This window comes from Falco rusticolus, chromosome 3 (genome assembly GCF_015220075.1).
Source record: "Falco rusticolus isolate bFalRus1 chromosome 3, bFalRus1.pri, whole genome shotgun sequence".
Taxonomy (NCBI): domain Eukaryota; kingdom Metazoa; phylum Chordata; class Aves; order Falconiformes; family Falconidae; genus Falco; species Falco rusticolus.
This window is the reverse complement of record NC_051189.1, coordinates 102795125-102805332: the sequence shown is the minus strand read 5'-3', so window position 1 is coordinate 102805332 and position 10208 is coordinate 102795125.

Here is a 10208-nt window from a genome sequence, read left to right as displayed (position 1 = left end):
CTGCTATAAGGAAGGAAACGTTGGATATGAAGAGTCCTCAGAGTAACCTTCTTCCCCAAGTCAGTGCAGCTCTGTTAGGTGCTCAAAGTGCAGCGTCTGCCGCTGTTCTTCCCACAGGAGACTTGGTGGCCACGCATTAATCCTCCTTTTTCTTTCCGTGCTCTGTTAATGGCTATATTGAGGGAATAGTCCTCTTTTCCAGGTACAATTCAGAACAATTCTTTGATTTTCAAACGTAACCATAAATTAAAACAATTATTTTTAGGCACGCACAAAGTCCTACCTCGTTCTTAGCGGATGGCTTCTAATCGTGCTCCAGGCCACTAGATGGCCAGCAGAGCCTGAGCTGCCGCAAGCCGCGCGCAGGGGATGCTGACAGCGGTCCGGGAGCCCGAGGGGCACTTTGCTGCCGAGAGGATCCCGCTTCAGAACGTGGTGTTAGCTGTACCGCAGCGCAGCTCCTTAGAATTTCTCTGCTTAACCACTTTTGGACTTTTTGGAAGAGAGCTTTTGGACTACAAAACGTTCTGCCAAATAAAAAGAAGCTGTCGCAGAATGTGATCCAAAGATGAAAACCAGTTTTCCACACTATGGCAGAATTTATTTTATACTGTAGTTTAACTGTCTCATCTGCTGGGTGAGGGGTTTAGAAAAATATTTGGGATCTAGGTCACTATAGGCATAGATGATGGCATTTTGAGCCTGGTGAAGGCAAAGACTTTCAGCATAGCACATTAAAGTGTGTGGAACATAGGATTTTATAACAGTTAAGTAATCCTGAAATAGCAAAGTAAAATCCTGGGGGGTTTTGCTTGCAAAAAGCAAACAGACGCTTTGTCAAGCTGAGCACTGCTTATTTTATGAGATATTTCTGTGACTAATATTTTTTCCAAGCAGTTAAAAGTGTTCATTTCTGATCCAGATCCTATGACATGATTTTCAAAATAGCAGGAGAGGAGGTTGAAGAAGGAAGGCTTTTATTACCCAGTTTATCCACTGGAAATTATGCAAAACCAGTGATTTTTCTAAAATGCATCTTAAGTAACCATCTAAAACTTTGGACCTGTGGAAATACACAATTCATTTCAAATGATCCTATTTCATGGCTCACTGTCAGTGCAGTGTTGCACTTCATAATTTTAAGTTTAGAAAGGGACGAGAACCCAGGGTAGGAGAGCCAAGGCCAGACACTGAGAACAATATGGTGATTTTAAAGGAAGCTTCTAGAGATCGACAGAGGGGTTGTGTTTAATTCATTTATATGTTATAGTGTTTGTGAGACAATGAAGTTGATGTGGTCCATTAAAAAGTGTCAGGTAATTTGATAAAGAATGAGGATGCAGATGCATGCATTTTAAATCAGGCATCTGCAGTTGCATGTCAAAACTGCTGGGTCTGAGACAAAATATCTTTGTCTATAAATATTAATGCTGGTACACTGAATTCTCTAAGGAACATCTCTGAGCTTAAAGATAATTCAGATCATTAAAGAAGTTAATTAAAGAAGCACTACTTTGCTCACCTTCAAGCCAGATGAAATTGTATTTCACACATAACAAACCTTTATTAGAACAATGATTGCAGGTCCAGTGAAGTCTTCTGGGTAGACTTGAGTAAAAAACATTGTATATAAAGATCTGGTGTTCTGTCCATTAAGGAGAAATTATATACTTTGTATGGAATAATTCTCTCCTTTTACTTAATAAAAATTACATTTACTTCATAATTCTTCCTGCTGTTTTTATCATCTGTTCTGTGCCATGTAAAGAAATCCACTACTCACACTTTTGCTCTGACATACTCCAAACACGTTTCTGGGCAAGTTGCTTATCTTTTCATCACTCCAATTTTCTTACCTGTGATTTGACTGCAAACATGTTTTAAGTTTCCATCCAGAGCCGACCATTCTAATTCCTTGCAGCAGTTTGCTAGCTTGTTCACACTGGTGCACAACTTGCAGAACTCTGTGGAAGAAGCAGCAAAGGAGCTGTTGGGGAAATGGCCTGAAAGAATTTTGCTGCTAGAGAGGATGATCACCAAACGAATCCACCCAGGGTAACCATTAATCATTGAATGGAGCTGTTGCCCTGCTCTGGGCAGTAACCTTCAAGGGGTAGGCTGGCACTTAGCCTCCTCAGCGTGGCAGGTGTGAAGCCCTCAAAAACCACCCTGCCGGTGGGGAAGCCCCCAGCCCCAGGCGGCAGGGCTGTGCCCCCCTGCCGAGGGGCCTGGGGACATGCTGCCGTTCCTGTGCTGCTGCAGGGTCATGGCGCATTCTGCTGCAGGTGCAACTTCTCGCTTGAATGTTGCTCGGCGTGATCTTAAACCCTGCAAACTTTTTTGCAGTTTAAAACCTGCAAACATGTGGCCTTGTGTCAAGCCACGATACGAGCACCACGGCTTCGGGGCCATGCGTAAATACACAAAACACAAACCGAGGCCACTCAGTTTTACCATCTGCTATCAATAAAACTGGAGAACCCCGTTTTTTCTAGTGTCTTGACACTGCACATAGGAGCTTGCTATGTTTCAATGTAGAACTCAGCTTATAATAACAGATAGAGAGAAATAAACCATCTACAGTAGCTCTTACCTTTATGTGTATGTCAGACAGACTTACTGGCTGACTAAATATTAATCCATCCCCCTACATTCTTCAAAGAACAGGATATCTTATTAAAATAGTGCACTGGTGGTGAGAAGTGCCAACCAACGTTGTCCCTGATCGTTGCAGGGGGTTGGACTGGCTGGCCTTTGGACGTCCCCTCCAACCCAAGCTGTTCTGTGATTCTTTGGTCTGACTGAAAGACCCTTAATGTCGCTGCAAGGCTTAGGTCTTTCTTTTGATTTTGGAAGGCTTTGGGATCAGGCTTGGTCCACAGAGCAGGTGTAAGAGCCAGAGGTAGCCCGGAGCTTCCCTGCACTTGCCCACTGCAGCTCTTCAGACAGAGCCCCAGGCAGGGAGCACCATGGCAGCTTGCCCGCACTGCGCCCCCGAGGATGTGGCCACTGGAAGGTGCTTTGTTTCACCCTGCGTTGCTGGAAGAGCACCCAAGTAGGTTGTTCATGGGCAACCTCTTGTGCTGGCAGCCCCCAGAGCCACCCAGTAAGGTATTCTGCTTCCAAAACACATTTTTCAGAGTAAAGACTAACCCTGGAAGAACCACCTTTATTTTGAGGACTGGGAAGTTATCAAATTACTTTGTTAAACGTTTGATTACACTCACTCTAAAGGCTGATGTTTGCAACACACAAGTACCATTGCTGGGAGGTACCATAAGCAGAAGTACACCTAGCGGGGAGTGATGTGCCAGTTAATGTTTCCCACTCAGAAAAAAGCTGTCTTGGCACAAAGACACTAAGGGCAGCCCTGGATCCGATGCCTGTAAGATTATCCTGTCAGCTTTACTGGCCAAATGAAATATACAACAGACCTTGAAACAGAATCCAAGTGTTTAACTGCTTATTAAGGTGTAGTATCGCTTAACTTCCTGTGACTATTTCCAGTTCTAGCAATTATTTTCCTAACTACATTGTTGGTATAAAGCTATGGGTTTTTTGTAACCTTGCCTTTAACTCTGTCTAGTCTGTAAATACACATAAAACACTCCTAAAAACTACCTTCATGTTGCTTTGGCAAATACGCATCACCTGCACTAAAGAAGACACTAGTGCATACGGGTTTGTCCGTCCCTTGACATACTCTGCTCAGATAGAGCCTGCGGAGATTGTGAAGAGGCAGCTGCAGGTGCCCTTAGAGGCAACCAGAGCTGGTGAAACAAACATCTGTGGGTGGGCAAGCAGCTTTACAGTAGGAAGGGTTGATGATTTGGGAACAATCCAAAAACTTTGACACATTCTAATTCAGAAAAGCATTTATCTGGAGTAGTTCAGTATAGTCCTTTGCTTGGAGTTCCTCATCAGTGCAGGAGACTACTTCTGTGCTGAAAGTTAGGTGCCCAAGTTAGGTTTTTAAAGGACCTGAGTCCAAAGACTCTGACTGCCTAAAGAGTTTTCTTGTAGTAGATTTGTTTAAAGCAGCTATTTTGACTAGTTAACACTTCTGCTGTAAAGCATCTCATCTGAGCTGCTCCACCAGCTCCTTTTCCACTTAGTCCAGGGAAGGCTTGAGTTTCTAATGGAATCTAAATAAACAACAGAAAAACTGTGATGGGCACACAGAGAAGCTAAGGTGTGTTTCCAGGTACCGACTTAATTGTACTGCTTTTGTTGCTTTGTTTCTTGAATTACCTCACTGTATATCCCTTCTAACATTTTATCTGATAAGTTGTATGCCTTCTTTCAGTGTTTAAGCACCTGTGGTACCACTACTTAGGTGCCAAGTTTAAATTTAGTTTCTAGGAATACTACGGTCTGCAGCCTAAATAAAACATATTTACAAATAAAATATGATAAAAGGAACTTTGACAGCATTTCCTCTCCCCAAAGTCCTATAAGCTTGGCTGAACTAAAATCCTAAAAAAACCCAAAACGCACATGCAAGAGAAACAAACAAACAAAATAATTATTGACCTATCTAGGAAGGTTCTTGCTCAGCCCAAGGAATTAAGCAAAGCAGACACCAGAACTGGTAAGAAAAAGGTATGGTAGTACACCAGAAGCCATACAACATCGCTGGAAGGTGCAGAACAAAAAATCTGCCCAAGTGACTATTTTTAGAAATAAATTCTGAGGTCAACTGTATGAATAAATACTGAGATTGCTGATTACAAACCAGGAACTCTTCCGTACAGGTGATGATTTTGCATATAACCCATTTACACAAGCATATATATTAGTCTCTCTGATTGTGGTAATCATACCGTGCAAATTAGATGAATGACTGTAGAAGATTTTTCAATAAGTGTGCGGCTAATCTATTTGAGTAAAAATCTGCTGACTTAAATTTTGGATAATTATTATCCTTTCTCAGTAAAAGCATTTGGAAATGACAGAAAAAGCAGTCTGACAGCAAGGCTGGCTTCTTAGGGGGAATAATAATATTACTTTGAGAAATTTGTGTGGGAGGTTTAACATTTGTTCTGCTTCCCTCTTTTTCTCTCAGGAACATAAAACAAATATGCAGATGGTGCCATGGGAACTAGAACAGCATTTGTTTTTCTGGAAGGCCTCTTTTCTGCATTAACCTGCTGCCAATTATTGTTCTAACATTCAATTCTTGTTTGTAGATTGCATATTAAATGTGATGTAGAACAACACTTCTGAAATGGAACGTTAAGTTTTGTGAAGTTTTCATATAACTAAATCACTGAACCTTTGGGGAGCGTAACCTAGCCCTAAATGGAATAAAAGATTTGTGTTGACTGATGGCTCCTTTGATAAGGAAACAGCCAGCTGCAGTTCTGTAAGTTTTTATACCAGCAATCTGCTTTTCATTATCCACATCAGAGGTTACTCCTTTCTGAAGGAACTGTGAACAGGTTTCTCACAAAAAACATGAGTAGTCAGAAACAGAATTGATACACTTGTCCTAGAAGCATTAACCTTCTGCTCATGCTTTGTTCAAAAAAGTGAGAACAGCAGCGATCTTTGACTTGAGAGCTAAAACCACCCACCCCCACCCACCCTTCAAGCTCATTTTCCTATCTTTTTCTAAGGAGGATGCTAGGAGGTAGCTAACTTTGGCAGGCCTCAGAACCCGGGGGACTCCTGCTGTCCCAGCCCACCAGATGCAAACCTGATGCTGCTCCATGTCCCTAAGTCCAGACAGTAGCAAGCCTGAGCACACATGTTCCACAGGACTGGTAACACTGCTGACCCCACAGGTCACAACAGATGGAAACAATGGCTGGTCTGAGGTTTGGTAGCATTCACATGCATAATCAAGCACAGTCATGCAGAAAATGGCTGGGAACGGGATGTAGTGAGTCAGGACAGATATGGTGATGGCTCAGCCAGATGAGTGTACTGAGCAGTGATGGGCTTACTCAACTGACCTCTGAGCCACTTCTCCCTCCATTCTCCCACACCTGTTCCTCCTCAAGCCATCTTAGTCCCTGCCTTGCCTCACCTTTGATCCTTCCATTTAGACATCCCATAACAAGATTCACATGATGCCACAATTCTCTTCCCCCCGTATGCAATACCCCAGTGCCGCAGGCCGCTCCCCATGCAGGCAATGACCTCCACAAGACGCTCCGCTCTGGGGGAGAGGTCCTTCCCTCCACCTCAGGGGGTTTCACTCAAGGGTGAAAATCACACACGGGGTCCTAACTCCAGTCTGTGCGGACCAGAACACTGTGGCCCTTGCTACTTCTGCGTCACTGCGGGGGCATCAGCACCCACCTGTCAGTGCTGGGAGATACCGGCCCACGTGGGGCCACCGCCGCGTGCCTGCAGCAGGGCGGGCAGGGGGCATACAGGCAGACCCACCGCTGCGCTGCTCCTGGATGTCGCTCTTTAGGGCCCTGCCTGGGACTTTATGAGTGCTCCTCGTTTAGCCAGTTCTCTTCCCCATGGGGTGCAGCCAGCTTTGAGCTGTATCACGCCAACAAATCACTTGGCCCCCGGATACCACATCTGAAACAAAGAAAATTCAGCATAAACTAGTGCAGTCCCAGACACCTCATGAAGTCACACAGGCACATTTTTGCGTGCAGGGGAACCCAGAGGGAGCCAACAGCGCACAAAGGGAAGAGCCAGAGGCACGGTTTGGCAGACTTCTAGCAAGGAAACCTTTGCCCTCAGTTTTCAGAAGAATTATACCTGTCTCAGAGCAGTGATACTGAGAACCGCCACATCCCCCCTCGTTACACTTGGGCTGAGCACAGACCCATGCACCCCAGCACTTTCCAGCCTAAAGGCTCTCAGGAAGAGTGGGGAACAGGGCACAGTCCTTCACAGACAAACGCTGCCCACCAGTGCCAGGAGGGGCTTAGGGACCACAGTTCCACCCCGGTAACAGCTCCTGCCCAGACCCCTTCGCTACGGGCTGGCATCCCAAAGTCCCTGGGTCCTGGCAGCAGCAGCAGGACTACCCAGCGAAGTAGGATGAGCTGCGGGCAGGGGGCAACCACAGCACAGGCATTGGTGCCAGCAAAGGTGCAATCCCACAGGCTCTGAGCACAGCAGGTAGTACGGGGTGCCCAGAACAGGGTCTATGGAAGGTCCCCAACAAGATAAAACGACCCATTGGATCCAGGATCTGCTCACAAGCCCCCAGAGACGGGGCCAGAAGCAGGACTGGGGGCAAGGGCACAAGGCAAGGGGACCACCCAGCAGATAAGCTACGTACAGCGCTGGTTCAAAGCTGAGCCAGGACTTCAAGCACGGCTCAGGCAGAGCAACACCCAGGTAGGGGCTTGAGCAGTGCTGGTGGATGGCTGAGGAGCATGTGGGGCTGCTCAGGGCCATTAAGGCAGCCCTAGTGCAATCAGAGCACACACCTGCCTGATGGCATGTGCCTCTTAAAGCTACATGGGGTGATGCCACCTCAGATGTACTTCATAGTGTTGTTTCTGTGTTTTGGGACAGAACAGAACTCAGATGAGCACAGGCTTGCCTACAAACCTGCTTTGCAGCTGTTGTAATAGCTTAAATACTTGGATTCTTGTGTAATGTAAAACTTTCTACATATGCTTGGCTGGATTTGGGAATCCTCTGAAGGCAATTAGTCAGATTCATAAGTGGGAGGTGAGCCACTTTTCACTTCTCTGAAGGTGCCTGTGGGTTCCACTCTGTGGAAAAGATAATTCTTCAGCCTGTAAATACTATTTTTGCTTCCCTTTGTTAGCTTTGTTCTTCTACCATTTGGGTTGTAATAGCATAGTATGTAGGTGTAGCATAATATGTAGCTCTACTACTTTTCCTCTTTTTAGTCACCCACAGCTGTTAACTGGGAGGCTGGAGTACTCAGCAAACACTTACTGAAGGGATTAACTAAATTGCATTTCATAATATTTGAAAATATATTTTTAAGTTACTGAAATAAAATGTGGATGCTTGGTGGGGATATTTGCACAGGACTTACTACATTCTTTTTTTCCAGCTTTGCTCCACATAATACTAAGGATTTTCCCAAGAAGAAAATCAGAACATGTGACTGATGTGCTTGAGCTAGATCATTCCCAGTTTTAGAACAGTCTCTTCCTGGCCTTGCTTCTCACTGTCAAATAGCTCCGAGCAACTTGTTTTAGCTTTATCTAAAGCGTTCTGAGGCAGCATTCATGTGGGTGTCCTGGAGACCAACCGTCATACCTCTGTAACACCCATGCTTTTAAACACACCTCAGGTATTATAAAAACAGCTAAGGGGGACAGGGGGTCCAACAATGGAGGGGAAATCCTGGCCTGGCCACTGTAGTAGCTACATTAGGCTTGCCAGAAGGCTCAAATCGGCCTGGCAGCCAGTGATGTCATGGTCAGGATGACACTAATTAATCACAACATGGTTTCTTGCCCTGTGCCCTATAGGCACACCTGCCTGATGGTACTGTGTTCATTGGTGGTTTCTGTCCCTCCACGCAGGTGATGCCAGCTGGGACGTGCCTTGGCACCCTCGTGCCGGTGGAAGACAGTCTCAGCTGCTGGGGGTCTTTCAAGAAGTGTGCCGGAGTTAGGAATGCCAGAGTCCACAAGTAGAAAAAACCCCAATGTTGTCCTTAGGTGGAGCTGTCTTTGCATATCTTCCCGGACAGTCAAGCTAGCACTTCTACACCCTAGGCTTTGCTAGACCAACACTTTGCAAAGGTACAAGGTCTGATAGAAGCCGTGGAGAGCTGTCTTATCCTTGAGCTCTACATTATCTAGCCTGGTCTGCACACTGATGTCAGGAATGAAACATTAGCCATTATGCCTCATGGGTATGGGCTTGTCCACCCCTCCTGCCCCTCCTGCCCATGCATCATGTGCCATCCACCCAGCTTCTCTTCCTCCTGCCTGTTACTGTCTAGCCTACACACATCCTAATCTGCTTTCGGTGTTTCTCTCATTCCAGACATGCAAAGTATACTTCCCAGAAAAGGTTGGTCTCTGTTTGGTTGTGGGATAGGCTTTACAAGGACAGTCGCTTGATCCAAATGGGGATCTTCTGAGGAGCATGTGAAAGGCAGGCTTGGTATTGGTCTCCTGCTGAGAGATTCTCGCTGCCCATACCTCAGGAGTGCACGTTGGCAGTGTGAATGGCCCTTTACAGTCCTCCTTCCCTCCAAAAGCCTCTGTGGAATCATAGACTTTTCCAAGAATTTATACTGGAAATGATTTGTGAGTGTTATCTGGTCCAACTCCTTGCTCAAGACAGGACCAACTTAGGCCAGATTGCTTATGGAATATCTCCAAAAACCAGAATTTTTTTAAGCAATCAGCTCCACGACCCACTACATTTGCTCACTCTCACGCATGCAGCTGACCGGTCCTGGACCAGTTTCTTGCAGTTAACGCTGAAATATGCTGGGCCTGCCAAAGCTGAGTCGGGGGGGATTTCACACAGCAGACACACGGGCATGGGGCTCACTCAAGGTTTTACCACATTCAGATTTTGTGCCCATGGAGGAAACCGGGAGGTGCATTCTGTACTCACCTCCCTGCAGGAAAAACAGTTTTATTTCCCTCGTGTGGAACACAAATGGAGGAAAGGCTTCTTGCTTAGCATGCTGTCTCGTGCTCCCTGAGCAGCAGGCTGCGAGGCAGGCTCTGACTACTGTGTCCTCTTCTGGCTGCATTTCCTAATAAAAAGTCCTTGTCTCAAAAAATCTTGTAGATTCTGATTGATTTTTGCACTCATCTGCTTTTTTTTTTTAATTTCTTTTTTTTTTTTTTCAGGGAAAAAGACAGTTTTTCTCCACGATAAGCCTTGGACAAAGGAGGAAGACCTAATGTCTTCAAACGCTGTTTGCAATGTCCTCCCTGTCTCTATGCAAAGAAAACCCATACTTGGCTATTGCTTATTTCAAGATGAACTCTGACTAACATTGAGCTAGGTATATTTTTTTGTTGTATTAAATCTTTGACTGGAGTGTGACAGCAAAAAGATGCAGGCATATTGTTATCAGTTTAATTGATGTACTTCTTGATAATAATGGATATATTCAACAGCATCGATTTGTTTGTGAGGATTTTCTCACTCCTTGCCAAAAATGACAAGTAGATTTGTGCTCACATTCCTTTAGTATATACTGAGTTAAGAAACAATATCTGGTTTTCCTGTTGAGGTTTGCCTTAGAAACCCAGATCCAGAAAATACATCAAGTC